The following is a 16,645-nucleotide window of genomic DNA, read 5'->3' on the forward strand; positions in this document are numbered from 1 at the left end:
CATCTTAGAACAGTCTTTGAAGAGTTTTCTGTCCTTCTGATTTAAACTTCATGTCACTTGTCACCTTTCTTGATAAACTGATTACCCCTCATCTTTTTTTTCTGCAAAATTACCCTAACCTTACCTATGTTCAAATCTTAGCTGATAATTTTATTATTTTTGTTACCTATAGTTGTATTGGCTAGATTTTGATGACATAAAAATGTAATTTTACCAGATTCGGCACCAGTAGCTGGTGCCTGTGACACTAGCTACTCAAGAGGCTGACATCTGAGAATCTTGATGTGAAGCCAGCACAGGCAAGAAAGTCCAGTAGAGACTTATCTCCAATTAAACACACACACACACACACACACACACACACACACACACACACACACACACAGAGCCACAGATAGAGGTGTGGCTCCAGTGATAGAGTGCTATGCTAGCCTTGAGCACAAAAGCTCAGGCCCTGAGTTTAGACCCTAAGACATGCATAAACACACAAAATATACTAAATGCAGTGGCTAAACAAAGCATTTATAAACATACAGTACTTAGAGTTGGCCCGCTGAACTGAGTTCCAGTGGGGACTTCTGTGTTCTCTGGGTCTGCTGTGTGTCATTGTTCAGGTAAGTGGAGTTGCTCCTGGAAGTTGGGGGTATTAGTTGGACTATGGGTGGCACTGGGAGTAGGTTTGTCTCTTCCTTCCTTAGGCCAGCCTAGGCAAATTCACATGGGAATGACAGTGTTTTTACAAAGAACAAACCTTTTTATTGTCCAGGTGATGTACAGAGGGGTTACTGTTACATAGTAAGGTAATGAGTACATTTTTTTTGTCATTGTTGTCCCCTCCCTCATTTTTCTCACTTTCTCCCTATCCCCCCTTAAGTTGTAAAGTTCATTTCCAATGTATATAACAGGGTTCTTGAGAAAATGCAAGTGTACCAGTTTTCTTGATATCTGCTTTTAGCACTAGAAGGTTTCTTCTACCTTATTCTATGGGTCAAAGAAGCCAAACTTCAGGACAATCTCTGTATAATGAGAGAAAAACAATAGATGACATTGCCAATGGATGTGGATAGAGGGAGAGAAAAATTATAGTCATTTGGTAGACCTCAGACTACCATAGTGGATACTTGTAATTAATTCTGGATTCTTAGTATCTGATACACCCCCCTCTCCCAATATTGGAGCTTGAATCAGGACCTTGACCTCTTGCTTATATTTTTTCTCTCAAGTTGATGCTTTATCACTTGAGCAACACTGTGCTTCTTGCTTTTTTTCCTGATTAACTAGACATAGGTATCTCTCAGATTTGTCCACCTGGGCTGGCTTTGAACCAGTATCTTCAGATTTCAGGCTCCTGAGAAACTAGGATTACAGATGTGAGCCTTTAGTGTCTAGTTTCTGAATGCCTTTTTGGCCTTAACACTGTAATGCAGGCACATTTATATCTCTCTATAATGCTAAATAAGCTACATGCTTTCTTTTAATCATTTCAGGTCCTTATGCAGTTCAGATGTGAGCAAGACGAGACATCAGACTTCCCTGGAATTGAGTCTCTGCTTAGGTGAAGATGCAATTAAGTTACTAGTGAAAAAAACGGCAAGCGGGCAAGGTCTAGTACCTAGGAAGCACACTGCAACATGCTGGAAGTGTCTTTATCAGGGATACTTTGTGTGTGTGTGTGTGTGTGTGTGTGTGTGTGTGTGTGTGTGTGTGTGTGTGTGTTGATATCAATACTTGAGCATGAACTCAGGTCCATTGTACTCTCCTTTAGCCTAAACTTGGCACCCTACCACTTGAGTCACAGCTCTACTGCTGGCTTTTTGTTCCTTAATTGGAGAGACAGTTGGAGGGTTGAAGAATTCAGTTGAGAACTGGAGATAGAGGACTTTCCTACTCTGACTGGCTCTGAATCTTCTTTCTCAGATTCTGGCCTCCTGAGTAGCTAGGATTGCAGATAGATGTGAGCCACTAGCCACTATGAGAGGTTATTACGTTCTGAGAATCCTAAGTTTGAGCCTTAATTTTTAGCCCTCTCAAAGATTCTGTAAGGCATTCAATATTCTTTAGATAGGTTCTTTTTCTGTGGATTCCCCAGGGTCAGGTCTGGTTGCTTACATGAAGAGCTCTGTTTTCAGACATAGGTACAAAGAACCAAGTTAATTCTCTTCCTATAACCATGGGAGTTAGTGGTAGGTATAGTGGTCCAGATAGACTATACTATGCATTATCTCATAGATCATCTGACTCCTTACCTACAGAGTGACTAGGAGATGAGGGCTTGGTTTTCTAATATCTGTGAGGAAGGAATGAAGGGAGAAAACTTCAGAAGATGTGTCAAAAATCAGGGATGATCAAGTGAGTGGATTCTCATCACTGCAACAAAATCACTTTACAAAGAGGAAAGATGTATTTTGAATCATGGTTTCAACCCATGGTTTTCTAGCTTTCTTATTTTGAGCTTGAAGTGAGGCAGAGCATCATGGTGGGAGGGGTTTGGTGAAGTAAGGCTGCTCACATTATGGCAGCGGAGAAGAGAGTCAGAGGAAGGGCCAAGGTCCTAATATGTCCTTTGAAAACTATGCCCACAGTTATCTCACTTGCTTATTCTAGGCCTCCTCTCCTAAAGGTTGGATGGTTTCCTGATAGTAGTACAGACTTGTACCAAAGCCTTTAGAATATGATATCTGGGAACCCTTCAGATGCCAATCATAACATCTTTGTGACAATGCCTGTACCAGTATCTGTTCCTGGAGAGAAGACCCCTAGCACTGTGACTGGCAATAGTGGCTTCAAAATGCAGTCACTGACTGGCTGAAGGTTCTGGGACTTGAAAACAGGGCTTGGATGCTGTCCCCAAGCTTTTTAGCTGAAAGCTAGTGCTCTACCACTGAAGCCATAGCCCTGTTTTTTGGCTCTTTGGTGCTTAATTGGCCACAAGAATCTCATGACCTTTTCTGCCCAGGCTGGCTTTGAATTGTGATCTTGAGATCTCTTCTGAATGGCTAGGATTGCATGCATGAGAAACTGGCTCCTACTGTCATTTTTATGAATGTACACAATGTATTCTGATCAATCCCCTGCCCCTGCTCACTGACCGATTTTGAGTACTTTAACATGTCTCCCAGTTCTTCAAAATATGCCTTATCTCATGCTTTCATTAGGCAAATACTATTTTCTTCCAGGCCACAGAACATTACTAAGTGTGTGCTTTCAACTATTTCTCTCACCAATGTTTTCCAATCTCTACAATACCTACCCCAAATCCTGTTTTCCTCTCAAGAATTGAGTTTACTTGCAGTTCTGTTGCAGTAAATCCTACTCTCGCACCCTGAGATACAACTTATGACATCAGTTGGTCTGTTATCTCCCCTACATCAGCAATTGAATTGGTAATCACTCCCAAGTCCAGCTGATCTCAGGACCATCTGGCATGTAGTGCTGTACCCATCATGTGCAGGAGACCAGGAGTCAGACTGCGGTGTGAAGGGAATAAGTAGACCAGCATGGGAAAGGCATAGTGTCTTTGTGGTCAAGCTGCTCTGTTGAAAAGGACAGGGTCAATCACCATTCACTTTAGATTTGTGCTACGTCATTGGTAGAATTCATCCCAGTCAACGAGTCTGAAGTAAGACTGGACTAGGTCAGTCTAATCCATGGCTTCCTAGCAAACAGTCAATTCTGAGAAGAAAAGGGGGCTTATAAACCAGGATTTAGACCATAGTTTTAATTTACAGGGGAGAGGTTATGAGGAAAACTGAAGGTCACAGAAATGGAAGTGTCTAAGAGGCCATTGTGCTCCACAGAAGCTAAGTCAGTTATGAATCTCTAAAGTGGAATAATGGACAGTCAGCCTTGCAGCTTGTTGGACTAGGGGTGGGAGGCTTGGGTCCCCAGTGCAAAGGTCTTTGTTGTTGGCAGCCAGTGTGTTGGTTCACAGAGGGACTGGTCTGTCCTCCCTTGTCCTTGTTTCTTTACCTATAGAATTGTTCCCCCTTCTTCCCCGCCTTAGAAACACATTTTCTCCATGTATGCTATGAGGCACATTTTGAAACGCCATGGAGCCATTTATGATATGCCTCATTTTGGGCCTGAGCACTGTCCATAGGCTTTTTCAAGGCTAGAGCTCTATCACTTGAGCCACAGCACCACTTGCAGCTTTTTCTATGTATGTGGTACTGAGGAATTGAATCCCTGTCTTCATGCATGCTAGGCAAGCACCCTACCACTAGGCTAAACTCCCGGCCAAGAAACTTTACATTTTATGTTATGCATTAATCAGATTCATTGTGAGTTTTAACTTATACTGTACATTCAGGTCAGTTCCATCTGATCAGACATTCATGGAAATGTGAAATAGTTTGTGGCATTAACATCTACTTATTTTTTCAGCAAAACTTAAACTAGCTTCTTTGTTATAAGCCCTAATAACATCAGCTGTGTATTTAGAATTTCTAGTTTCATGACATATATGATAACATTCACAGTTCTTTTGCTCTTAATTATTCCATGACACAAATTAGCTACCTCCTCACAGCCACTTCTTTTTTTTTTTTTTTTTTGCCAGCCCCGGGCTTGAGCTCAGGGCCTGAGCACTGTCCTTGGACTTTCTCAAGGCCAGAGCTCTACCATTTGAGCCTCAGCACCACTTCTGGCTTTTTTCTATGGACGTGGTATGGAGGAATTGAACCCTGGTCTTCATGCATGCTAGGCAAGCACTTTAACCACTAGGCCAAACTCCCGTCCCTTCAAGTCACTTCGTATTCTCTTCCAAATCATGTTGACAACTCCATTGTGGACATCAGCACTGAATGTCTTCTTATAATTTGAACAATATAAAAAGTGGAATGGATTGATTCAAGTTTTGTTTTTCTTTGCTGTGTTGCCTATCTTTGTTAATGACACCACAGTTTTTCCAGGCCTTGCAACCAAAGTTTTCTGTTTCAAAAGGAATATTTAAAGTACTCAGTAAAAACCATTTGTTGTAATCTGTACCCTCCTGCTTCATGCAACTATTGTTAAACTTATCTCTAGGCGGCAATCTTTACTTGTACTGCATTATTTATTTAAAAGAGTAAATAAATTTCCTATCTCCTTGCTTTCCACAACCAATCCATTGTTTGTTATTTTGAGTCTACCTCTGAAAATTTTGGGGGGATAATTTCCTTCCTTTCTTTTCCTGTTCTCATTACTCTAAGTCATGAACTCTTGATTTAACTATTTTTGGAGCAAACTCACCAGTTTCTGTTGCCTCCTTCCAAATCATCTGACATAGAGACACTCCGCTCTAATTATGTCACATATCTGTTTGAGATCCTTCTGGGAATTTCCATGTCCTCTATAGTATATTGGAACTCTTTGGCATGACATTTTCTGTCCTCTACACAATATGACCCAAATGAAAAAACAGGCTTCAACATTAGGTAGAAGACATGACTACAGAATGATTTAGAGGCCTCACTGTCTCTTAATCATGTGTTCCTAATTATAAATTTCCTAATTTCCTTTGATACATTTCTATTCCCTCCTCAACCCTAGTTTTCCTACCAGTTATCCCGGTAGGATACCTCCTAGAACTGCTGAAAAACTAAATGACATGCTTCATTCAAAGCATTAAGGATGGTGCCTGGCACAGTGTAATTAATCATACATTTTTTGTTAATCTTTATTATGATCCTTACTTATTGTTAGAGCATTACTAGATGAGTTGAAAGAATAAATGTTTATTTTATCAGTCTGTTCTATCTCATTATATGCTTTAGAAATGGGAACTTGAGATTTCTATATAGCTGGGAACTGTATTTGTTATTCAATTCCCCCATATTTCTCATTAGCAATTAACAGCATATGGTGCTGAATGGAACATTTTATAAACTGAATTAACTTCTTGCCTATGTTTGTACAACCAGATGACCATCAACTGGTGAACAGATATATTCTGCACTCTAGAATACTATTCGTCATTGAAGTAATGAATGTTGAAGCATATTTACATATCAAAAATATTGTGCTAGATAAGCAATGAAAGATACAAGAATCTCCATATTGAATGATTTCATTTATTTGAAATGTTTAGAATAGGAAATTCTACAAAGAACTAGAAGCAGATTAGTAGTTGCTTTGGGCTGAGGTTAGAAATGTGAAATTACTGCAGTTGGGGACTAGGTGTCCTTTTGAATTGATGCGAGTAAGTGTTTTATAGTTCTGTATCATTTTACCACTTGTGTCACAATAAAGATGCAGAACTGCCCAGTTTCTATGCAGATGTTACTCAGCTTCTCTTTGTGATCATGTTTCCTTGCATCATCCATAACCCTTGGCAACCACAAATCTGTTCTTTGTTTCTATAATTATGCTATGTGGGACTGTCTCTATATTAAATGTATTTTTTGGAACCTTAAGGTTTGTGTCAGCCATACTATTTTTTTGTTTTGTTTTCTTTTTTCTTACATTTCTTTTCCATTTGTTTTCTCTTTCATACCTTTCTGTGGATACTTGAGCAGAAACTAAAGTTTCATTGGAGTTATCAGTACTGTTTTAGAACGTATCCTTTGTGTTTCTTTAGTTGTTGCTGAAAGAATGAACATTATGCACACATAACTTTTAATGTACTGAGATGAGCATTTACTAGTTTGTCTTTTTACCCTCCCTCATTTATAATTGTTTTAATATTTCCTTTATAGTGAGAGTCACATCAAATAACATTATACTTTCTGCTTCAACTATCACACATAATTGAATGAATTCAAGACCCAGATTGTTTATTGTCCATATTCACATTTTTAAACATTCTCTTTTTCTTTCTTCCAAGATTTCTTCTATTAAATGAGTCACATTAATCACTATTTTAAGATGCATTTGCTGGTGATAAACTCTATGCATTTTTCTTCATATATTTTTATTGTAATTAATAGAACTCTATGCTTTTTGAAAAGACCTAAACATGTCTTGGTGACCCTTTATCCTTCAGGGACATTTCTCTGGTGTAGAACTTTATTTAAGTGTTCTTTTTCAGCACTTGGAAAATGGTTGCAACACCTTTATGATGAGAAATCTACTGTCACTTAAATTGCTTACCTTTGCCTCTATGGGTCATGTATAATTTCTTCCCAGTGACTTTTATATTTTGCCTTTGATTTCATTTTCTGAAGTTTGGCTGTGATGTATCTTGGTGTAAATTTCTTTGGGCTTTTTATCTTGGAGGGTATACTCAGTTTCTTAAATCTGTAGCAAGCACATGTCTATTCATATAAAACTATATGTATATATTAATTCATATGCCAAATTTTAGAAGTTTTTACAGACACAGTAGTTATGGTCACAGGTCTTGGAGGTTTTATTCAGTTTTTTCGACATCTGTCTTCTCTTGCTTTTTCAGCTTAGACAGTTTCTAGTGTTCTTTCTTCAAATCCACTGATTCTGTCTTGTTTTCTTCACTAAGCTGTTGAGTCCATCTGTGTTATTACATTTTCCAATTCTTTGCTGAAGAGTTCCAATTCCTTCACTTGTTTTAGTGCATTTGTAATTTTTTTGTTGAAATAGTCTCAAATGGTTGCTTTAAAAATCCTTGTCAGACAATTCAAACCTCTGTGTTATGTTCACATTGGCATTTATTGACTGTTTTAAAAACTGTTTATTGTTATATTTACATAGTTGTATAGGGATGTGTTCAATTTAGTATAGCTATGCATGTGTAGAATGACTCATCAGAATCATTCCTTTTGCCATTTGCACCCTCACCTGTCCTTTCCCCCCGAAGTCTCATCAAGTTTCCTGATCCATTGGCGTGTTTGCATATTGTGTTATGGATTGTATTGGTTACCATTCCTCTTTCCATCATCCACTGTCATCTCATAAGCTCCCAACCCCAGAGAAGAAATGTTTTCACTTCCCAATATTCAATTTTTAAAGAATCCTTGCTTTATTTTGCAAGAAAAAGGACATATAAGATTAATACATAATGTTATGGGTAGAAGCTATACACAAGAATCAAGCATAAGTATTGTGAAAATCTGTGAGTGTCCATGCTTTCACCTTTTCAGATTGAGAAAATACAGTTCCATAAATGTCTTTGACATTTTTTCTTTTGACTTAATATTTTTCTCCATGGCTAAATAAGTAACAAAACCTATTTGTGCACATAATTTCAGTAAGCAATGACTGGCTTTAAAGATCTTTTTTAAGATTGTTGTTATAAAAGGTGATGAGGAGTTAGAGTTACACACATCAGGTAATGAGTATACTTCTTTTTGGACAATGTCAGACCTTCCCTAGCTCTCTCCCAGTTTTCCCTTCCCTTTTTCACCCACAAGTTGTATAGTTTATTTTCAGCATATGTCTGGTGAGTGCCACTACCACATTTGTTTACCCTTTGTCATTCCATTTCTGTGCTTCCCATGCACTCTCAAATACAGGTACACATATAGATACATGACCCAACAAGACCAAAAGAAACAAAAACAAAAGCAGCAAAACAGAAAAATTATCCTTTTGTTTCTGTGTCCTGGGGTTCATTTTGAAAAACATTATATAATTATTTAGAATTGTATATCTTTTATGATCAGTTGCATACACATTGTTTTTAATCATTGAAGAGGATTGTTTTTAAGGTTCTGGAAGGATTTTCTAAAATGGATATTTTTTACTGTGTTCTGAGACTAGGAGACTGAGATCCCCTCTTTTAACCAGTCTCCTGAGACCCATGGCAGGGAAAGTGAAGCATGTGTCTTTAGTGCCAGCTATGGAGTATGGTTGGATGTCTCACTGACGCCTGGTTAAGGGTGCTTCGGGACTGCTAGGCAGAGTGGGATTTTAGGATCTCTTTAGGGTATCATGTATCCTGAGCAGAGGCCTCATTACCATGGAATAGTGGTAGAAGTTTGGGCTTTCTTGTGGAGTTTCTGAGGCCATCCGGGAGGCGCTGTGGTAACTTGTCAGGTGGGGATGGATATCCTAGCTCTTCACTTCTCTTCACTCGTACCACAATGGTGTGGAAAGACATTTCATAACGGGGCCTGGGGAGAGATCATAGCTTTCCAAGACATATGAAAATAAGGAGGCTCCTTTGATAGTATTTGCCTTGGGTTATTGTCTAATTTATCTATTTATTTTGTCTTTTGAGCTTAGTCCTTCCCTGTATCTTTTGCTAGAATGAGATAGTTTTGTTGGTGATATTTTAATGTGTTCCCTCTGGTGTTTTGGGTCATGAACTTCTTTAGCATTTAATTTCGGATATACAAGGTAGATTATATATCCATACCCTTGTTATATAGTTCATTATTTATATAATGTCCAGTAAATATGACAATCTCTGCTTATTCTTCCTCCCTCCATTCCTGTGTCACTGCTCCCCATCCTGAACATGTTTCTGCTTCCCAGCATTCATTTTGTTGTATTCATTAGTTGTTCAGTGAGGTTATACCTTTGAATCCTCTCCTAAGTACACCATCTTTAGGCTATTTGTATGTATGAAGCCCAGCATAGGTTAAAATGCATGTTTATATTTTAGATGTAGCTTCCAGATAAAAGAGAAAATATATAACATTTGGCTTACTGAGATGGAATGGCTTATTGAGATGACCTCTCTGAGCTTGATCTTTCTTCTAGGTCCATTTCCTTGCAAATGACATAGCATTATTCTGTTAGATGAATAAAATTCAATTTTATATATGTACCACATTTTCTTGATCTATTCATCGATTGTAGGACATGTGGGATGTTCCCATAACTTGGCTAATATGAATATTGTGGCAATGACAGTGGCTATGCAAGTGTCTTTATGGTATCCTTACTTGAAATATTACCACAAAAGACCCACATAGGAATATTCACAGAAGGTTTATCTGTAAGAGTCCCTAAATGGTAAAAAATGCATACAAGGGCAAACAAGTAAATAAAAGAATTGGTAAATGAAACATTATTTAGCAATAACAGGAGTGAAGTACTTTTATATGTTATATAAACTCAGCAAACCATGCTAAATCAAAGATATCAGACATTAAAAGACCATGGTTATTTATCTGAAATTCTAAAAATGAACAAATCTGTAGAGAAATAGATTCCTAGTTGCCTAAGCAACCAGATTTAGAGGTGGTTAGATTGATAAGAAGTTTCTTTCTGGGGTATTCTAAATTTTAATGTAATATTCTCCAACCTTTCGAATCAGTTTACGTAGAATTCAGATCTAGTTTCGATGGGCTAATTTTGTATTATGTAAACCACACATCACTATAGTATTAAAGAAAGATAGATGATCCCAGTGACCTGCTCAAGGTAAGCAAGCAGGAAGGAACCTTTCTACCCCATTGTCTGTCAGGTAATTTGTTTCCAAATAACCAAAGCTTGAAAAGAATAACGTGGTTTTTGCATACAAGTTGAATGTGACCAAATGTTTGCATGCCTGTATTTGTTCAACACAGTAAAAAAATAATAAAAGAGAAGAAGGGCATCTAGTGAGAATTAGAGAATAAATCAAGTATATTTGCTATCCTAATGACAGCAATCTCTGAATTCTCTGTAAGCTCTAATACTTGCCAGTTCTACTTTCCTTTCAAGTAATGTTTCATCATCTGGCTTTATGGAGAGTGAAGCATATTTGAATTTGCTTTCCCTCTACCATTGAGTATCATCAGGTGAGGCCTGTGCTATTTGTATTTTTGTGGTATCTCTGGAGATGACTTTCCACAGCACAAGCTAAACCTGGTCCTTCTTGCCATACAGAATCCTTGCCTTATTTTTGTTGTGCAGAGGAATCAGGATGCTTGATAGAAAGCCAGGTTAACTGAGATATCTTCAAATCAGCTTGGACAACAGATAGGTATTAGGGACTTCATGTGGGATATGGTCCTGACACAAGTTCAAATCTCTTGATGGCAATCAACAGTGGAGGATGTTGGGTTTGTAGCATATATCATTCCATCTGTTGAATGGCCACATCAGTCACATTTGTAGCCAGGGTCAGTAGGAATTATATTGATTCTGTCATAAGCACAAGTGTATAAGTAAATAGTAAGAAGACATAAATCCTTTTCTTAATGTCTACATGAGAAAATATCTTAGAATTACTTTATCAGAGAACAATATAGCTGAGCACTAATGGCTCACACTTATAATCCTAACTACTCAGGAGGCTGAGATCTGAGGATCACAGTTCGAAGCCAGCCTGGGCATGAAAGTCCATGAGACTCTTTATCTTCAAATGACCACCAAAAAATGGGAGTGGTGCTATGGCTCAAGTGGTAGAGTGGTAGCCTGGAGCTGAATAACTCAAGGACAATGCCTAGACCCAGAGTTCAAGCTCTAGGACCAAGGAAGAGGAGAAGGAAGAGGAGGAGGAGGAGGCGGAGGAAAAGGAGGAGAAAGAAGAAGAGGAAAAGAACAATATAATGCTAGTTTCATTATTTTTTTCACCCTTTTGATACCCTATGTCCTGTATATATTTTTATCTGAGTTGGGGAAGGAAAGGGGAACACAAAATAGTGAGACAAAGGACAAAGGGTGAACCAATGCAATAGTGATACTCACAAGACAATATTTTGGAAATGAACTTTACAACTTGGTGTAGGGTTGTGGGGGAGGGAAAGTGGGAGAAAAATAAGGGAGGGGAGTAACAATTTCTTATGAGTACAAGAGTAATGTACAAGGGCTGGGAGTGAGGCCTAGTGGTAGAGTGCTTGCCTAGCATGCACGAACACCCTGGTTTGATTTCTAGATACCACATACATAGAAAAAGCCAGAGTGGTGCTGTGGTTCAAGTGGTAGAGCTCTAGCTTTGAGAAAGCCCAAGGACAGCGCTCAGGCCCTGAGCTCAAGTCCCCCAGACTGGACAAAAAAAGAGTAATGTACAAGAAATGTACTCACAACCTTACATATGTAACTGTAATCTCTCTGCACATCACCTTGACAGTAAGATAAAATTAAAAAAATAAATGAAGAGAAATGTGTACGAGCTGATGAAGTATTTTCTCCTGGGAATGACTCTAGGTACAGAGGTATGCAAAAGAGACTGTGATCAGGAAGATTTCCCAAATGGCTTTAGCATGCTTGGAACTGCTTTGTTTCTTGCTGTTCCCTTAAGATGAATTCTGTGTGGTGATTAGCATCACCTTGGATTAAATTAATTGGCTGTCCTCAATCCCTGGTGGACATGCTAAGAATAAATCCAAAGACATTAGTTTCTTCACACGAAATGAACAGATTACATAGCCAGTTTGAACTATGGAAACAGAGTAAACAGCCTTTTCTTTTCTTTATAAAGAAAGTTTCAAATTCTGGTAAGTATAAAACTATTTAAAAATCTTTCACTTGAAAATAATCCATGTTTTGCTGGTTTTACTTCATTGTTTTGAAAAAAATATCTAGATTGCATACCTATATTCTAATTTTTACTATTAGAAAAGGAACAAATATTACCAAAATTGTCTTTTATTCAAGCCAGCAACCTTTGCAATATGCTGATATTGAAGTAGGTGGAATTTCAATATGAGAAAATGAAATTATCCTCGCTTATTTACTAGATTACAGAAGACGTATGTATTCATTATGGAAATTTGTGCAATACTTAGTAGCTTTCAAATCAGCAGTATCCACAACACAGTGAATAATTGCTGGGTATTTACTTTCTGAGTCCTTCCCTCCTTCCCACTTAATAAAAGTAAACATTTGTGATGAAATGCAACTATTTTTCTCACATTGTATCTGAATTGCCATTAGCATGAATTTGAATGTATCAGTTTTGTTCTCTGTTATTCTTTCTAAATTGCATTCTTATTATGAAGTAGAAAATTAAATGTAAAGTATAATTAGCAAAATAACGTTGTGCATATTGTAGGTCTGTCAAATGAGGGAGCAAAAGGCTGATTCTATTGGTAGAGTCTACTGTTTGACTCTGAGCAGTACACAATTAAACATGGTTTAAAAATGATTTTTTTCAGTACTTGTACAAACAAATTTCAATTCCATAAGTTCACGAGTATAATGCATCTTGATCAATGTCACCCTTCCATCCTCCTCTCCCATGACTCCATGACTGTATTTGCTCACCCTCCCTCCTTCTACTTCTGTTCTCCCTCACTGTCCTCCAACATGTTTCCAGCATGTTTGTGTGTATGTGCCGTCATGTATGTTTAAATACACTGTTGATTGAGACCAAGAATCTCACAGACAAGCATAGAAATAGTGAATCTGTGAACCAGAGGATGTTTTAAAAAATATCCTGCATTACCTGACTCATGTAATCATAATCCCTCTGTATATTACCTCTCTAATAACAATAAAGTAAATTAATAAAAATCTACTTCATGTTAAAAATAAAAGTATTCATGGTAGCTGTATTGTCTAATTTTAGGCAATAAGTAATAAGTGGCTCACTAGAGAAAAGGGGAAGATATTTATATCATGTCATTAATGACATAGTTTAATGTAAATTGGGCTATAGATAGATTTTTGTTAGCTAACTCCCTTATTACCTCCAGGGAAGTCAATGAAGAGAAAATTGGAGTGCCCCTAGATTTTGCAATTTCTTCCTTTTACCTGTTCCCACATCTACTTCTTCAACAGAATCTTCTAGAAGAATTGAACCTTCTTATGCTCTTTAGTTGGTTTGTTGCCTAGGTAATTCCTAAGTAAACACTGCCCTCGCTCACTTCCAGAGAGCAAAGACTATAAAATATACATGAAGAATATAAAATATACATGAAGAAAAAAATATACATGAAGAAAGGTTGTTTGATTTCAGCCAAATTCTGATTAGCTTGAACAACCGATTAAGAAAAACCTGCAATTACACAGGTTAACCTAAGCAGGAGCTTAGCGTCAAGAGTGGGGCATGCTATTGCCATGTGGTACAGGGCTTGCTCTGTAGTTAGATGCTATACTGTTTCTACCTGCTTGTTGAGGGTATCTCCATCACCTTGCAGTGTTATACTACTTTCTCTGGAAATTGCTCTCTTCCTATTCCTACCTCCAGTGTGGGTTAGAAAACCCTTTTTGAATAATCTCTTGGCACACATCCACAATTGTGCCTTTGAATTACTCTCTGAATTTCCCACAGACCACCAGGAAATGCACATTAGGGCAAAGACTGACCTATTTCCTCAGGAAGAAATTTGATTTGCTCCCTTTTCCTCTGTAATGATATCATGCACTGAATGAACAGAGATGCTTTTATTTAATGATACTGCTGCAACTTGTGTTCTGTGACTTACACACAGGCCCAACTTACCATGCACCAGCTCTTAATACTGGCTCACATTTATGGAAAATCCCAACATTGCCTAAGACTTTTTGGCAATTTTGATTTTGGGTTTTCAGAGATTCTCGGATGTGATAAGGACAATATGGACTCATACCATGTTGTTTTTGCTATAATCTTTTGCCAAGGTGCATGGGAATTGTCCGTGTTGCTGTGGATACTTCCTTTGCAAATGTTCCTCATCTGCTGACATATGGCAGCTTTGCATGACAAGGAATGGAGCCTTCAGTTTCTGCCTTGCATGCATTGGTCTCAAAAACAGTGTTCAGGACTTGTAGCTGTGAAACAGCATCAAGGTGGGGGTATTTCCTTATTATAACTATGATTGCTATTATTATTACAAAAACAAGTATTTTATTTTTTGCTGGTACTGGGGCTTGAACTCAGGGACCTCTCATTAATTCAGCTTGCTTACTCTGCTGGTGCTTTACTACTTGAGTCATGCCTTCATCCTTATTCTATTGATTTTATCTTCCAAGTTTTCTGTGGTCCCAGTACAACACTTCCTCTATTTTATTTTAGCTAGAAGCAAACAAAAACTCCTCTAAAACTTTAGCATATGGCTTACACAGATGTGGTCACAGATGTGGTCACCAGGTTACCAGAGCACCAAATAGGAAGGTACTGGTAAACAAAACAAAACAAAACTAGTGGCCAGCTGTTGGAGGCTCATGCCTATAATCCTAGCTACTCAGGAGGCTAAAATGTGGGGATCATGATTTAAGCTAGCTGGGGCAGGAAAGTCCATGAGAAATTTTATCTTTGATAAACTATTCAGAAAAAACTGTAACTGGAGCTGTGGCTCAATGGTAGAGAATCAGCTTTAAGCAAAAGGAAGCTTAGGGACAGTGCCCAGGACAGGAATACACACACACACACACACACACACACACACACACACACACACACACACACAGAGATACACAATTACAAATGGACAAATATCATTTTCAAAATGGGGTGAAAATGTGTCTCATATACTATTCATGTTAAATATTTTCAGATTTGGCATATAAGTCAAACAAACTAAAATTTCATTAGAGGTAAAAAGTTCTGGAATCTTTTAAGTTCACAAGAAACCAATCTTCTTTAAAGGTCTTCTTCTTTTCTTCTTCTTTCTTCTTCTCCTCCTTCTTTTTCTGCCAGCTCTAGGCCCTGAACTCAGGGCCTGAGCACTGCCCTTGGGTTTCTCAAGGCTAGAGCTCTACCACTTGAGCCAGAGCACCATTTCTGCTTTTTTCTATGTATGTGATACCGAGGAATCGATACTGGGTCTTCGTGCTTGCTTGGCAAGCACCAGTAGGCCAAACTCCTGGCCCCATAATGTTTTTATTCTTAATAGACATACAGTAATTGTGCATATCTATGAGTATATTGTAACATTTCAACATGCATATACAATTTGTAATGTTCAGGTCCCGGTGAATGTCATATCTGACACCCCAGCATTTATTACTGAGTTATCATAGTTGAGATTTAAAATTCTTTCTGCTAGCTATTTTGAACTACTCGATTAATTTGTGTCAGCCATATCCTACAATACTATAGAACATTAGGAGTTATTCCTCCTATCCAACTGTATTCATGTATCCTTGAGCCAGGTGGTCACCCTATAGCTGATGAAGGTAAGAAGATTAAGTAGGTTGCCCAAGGTCAGGCCACAGTTTATGAGACTGGGATGAGAGGAGGCTGCAGTTTTGCTGACTCCACTGCAATGCCGGATTTCCCAGCTTCTGATGCGCATGCCTGTGTTGTTTCCTTTATTGTATTAAGAACTGTAATCACTTTAAACCTCTGGGGAAGGGAGGAAACATCTAACGTTCAGACTGATCTTCCAATGATTTAATCCTAAATTATATGCAATTAAGATTCACAAATCTTGGGGATGTATGAAGAATCTTCACCAATAGCTTACAAACATTTAAAGTGGGTGAATTAGGCTAGATTTAGAATGTAGTTAATGCCTTTCTCTATCTTTACAGCACCAATCACAACTATTTTTTCAATTTGCTTCAAGGCTTGTGGGGCTGTTTATTATCAAAAGACAGTAACAATTACATTGATTTAAAACAATAGGAAGTAGCGACAAAGGCTATAAAATGAAAAACAAGCCCAGAGCCAGATAAATCCTTGCAGAAGCTGCAAGACTCCGAAGTTGTAAAGGAAAATGGCAGAAGATGATTTTTTTTAAATTGTCTACTGAAGTTTGCATTTCGGAACTAGAAGTGGGAGCAGGACTCAGATGTTAATATTTTCAGTATTCTTATAATGCTGCCAATTACTAAATAAATATTTGTTTAATGCAGTATTTTCCAGAGCAAGGCAAGTGTCTGATGATTTGCCTGCATTTCTCCCTTCCCCTTCCCCTTATAGAAACAAAAGCCATATAATGAGTGTTGTCCT

Source organism: Megascapheus bottae, chromosome 9 (genome assembly GCF_031878675.1).
Source record: "Megascapheus bottae isolate mThoBot1 chromosome 9, mThoBot2.hap1, whole genome shotgun sequence".
In the NCBI taxonomy this organism is placed as follows: domain Eukaryota; kingdom Metazoa; phylum Chordata; class Mammalia; order Rodentia; family Geomyidae; genus Megascapheus; species Megascapheus bottae.